Source organism: Rana temporaria, chromosome 4, assembly GCF_905171775.1.
Source record: "Rana temporaria chromosome 4, aRanTem1.1, whole genome shotgun sequence".
Classification (NCBI taxonomy): Eukaryota; Metazoa; Chordata; class Amphibia; order Anura; family Ranidae; genus Rana; species Rana temporaria.
The window spans coordinates 424487978-424490272 of record NC_053492.1 but is presented as its reverse complement, the minus strand read 5'-3'; positions in this window follow the sequence as shown (position 1 = coordinate 424490272).

Sequence of the window (2295 nt, the reverse complement as noted above, 5' to 3'; positions counted from 1 at the left end):
AAACAAATAGGCCCAGATTCACAAAGCACTTGCGCCGACGTATCTCGAGATACGTTGCGTAAGTGCAACTATGCGCCGTCGTATCTGTGCGCCGTGCCCACAAAACTAAGATACGCCTAAAAACAGACTTCATTCCACCGGCGTAACTTGCCTACGCCGGCGTAGAGTGGGCGCATATTTACGCTGGACGCATTTGGCGCTCCCATTGATTTTCTATTTAAATATGCAAATGAGGGAGATACGGCGATTCACGATCATACGTGCGCCCGACGCAGGCTACGCGATGTGCGCGTAATTTGTACGTTCGGCGTAAAGTTAAGACCCATAAAGGAGGTGTAACTCAGCAGCAGACATGCAAAGGTCTGCACCAGGAAACACAAGCCGACGTATTTTACGTTGGACGTGAATATGAATAGGCGTAGGTTACGTTCACGCCGTAGGCAGTGATCCGGCTTATCTTAGGCAGTTTTTCCGAAGTATTTGTGAGCATGCGCACTGAGATGTGTCCACGGGACGGAGCATGCGCCGTTCATTATACATATCTGTCTGGCGCTCCACCCATCATTTGCATGACTCACGCCCACTTCCACCTATGCCGGCTTACGCCTAGGAAACCTAGCACAGTTTTGGGAGCAAGTGCTTTGTGAATTCCATGTTTGCCTCTCTGCGCTGCGTCGGCGTAGCGTACAGGAGATACGCTACGGCGGCATAAATGTGTGCCGCTGTCTGTGAATCGCAGGGCGACTGGTCTTAGGGCGACATTAGATAAAAGGGTAATGCATGATTACCCAGATAGCAAGGATAACTTGCCACACATTTGTGGGGGTGTTGAATTGTATGTCTGTTAACTTACTGCAGATTTTCACTGGCAAGTTGTATACTTGTAGGGCACTTGAAGCACAAGTTCTAGTTTCCAATTTGTAGCAAAGGCTCTAGCAAGTTGCAGTGGTGAGTCTACAGCAAGAGCTCTGCAAGTCTACAGCATGAAAATCCAGTCACAGTGACCCCCTGTGGTGGGAAGACTAATGCACATTGTAACTGAACCAGAACTTGCAGCAGACTTGCAGAATGTTTGCAAAGACGTTGATCTGGAGTCATGCAATGAGGACTTGCCGCAATTGTGCCACAGACTTGGGAAGCCTGGCAAGTCTAGCAATAGCTTAGCAAGTCATTTTCAGGCTTGCAGCTCAATTACTTGCTATCTGGGTATAGACATGGTACATACAGTACCTTGGCAGACAGTTTTAAACGGGTTTCCGCAACACAACGCTTGTTAAGGTGTGACCTAATGCAATACAAGAAGTATAAATGGGCCCTAAAGGTTCAGTGCAGTATAAACTGGTAGTTAAAGTGACGCTGAAGGCATTTTACAAAAATTGCAAGCCGGCAGACTAATTACTGCAGAAAAGACCTGTCTCTTCTGCAATACAATATACTAACCTGCCTGCCTGCAGTATTCTGCGGAATATAAACAGAGTTGCGCATGCACAGCTCAGCTCACAATGCTGCTATGGTCCCTGTGTGCAGGGATGACTTCTGAGCATGCGTTGGAGTTCCATCATACAGTCTTTGAAGATCCCTGAAGAGCAGGACCCGAGAAGATACCGGTGAGGGACCCTGCACAGACTTTGGACCTTTATAGAAGTGAGTATCGTGCCTTTAGTTCTGCATTAACAGCTTCAGCTCCGGAAGATTTACCCCCTTCCTGGCCAGGCAATTTTTTGCGATACAGAACTGCGTTACTTTAACTGACAATTGCACGGTTGTGCAACGCTGTGCCCAAATAAAATTGATGTCCTTTTTTACACAAATAGGACTTTCATTCTTTTTTGTGCTATAACAAAAAATATATATATATTTTTAGTAAGCCCCCCCCCATGTTTGATTACAGGGCAGTGGCAGGATTTGGGGAAGATGGGGATTTTTTCTAGAAGCAACAAGTAAAATATAACTTCATCCAGTAATGAGCAATGACAGGTCCTCGTCCGATCGCATACCCGGCTTTTCACTGGCCCGCCGCCGCACGTCACATAGTGGGCGTTACCGCATTCATCCTTACACCTCCCAGACCGTAAGTGCACGCCCTCTTTTGATTACAGCCGCCCTTTAATAGAGAAAAGGGCGTGCCATCTTTAATAGGTGGGGCTAAACCCAGCTTCTCTCCGCGTGCCTTTTTGATTGGCTCAATCTTTCATGACAGCCCAGGATCCACCAATCATGAGAATGCGTGAAGAGCGAAGTACGGCCCACTTTCCCTATTGCGTTGAATAGGTACGGCCTGGATTCAAAGGGCGT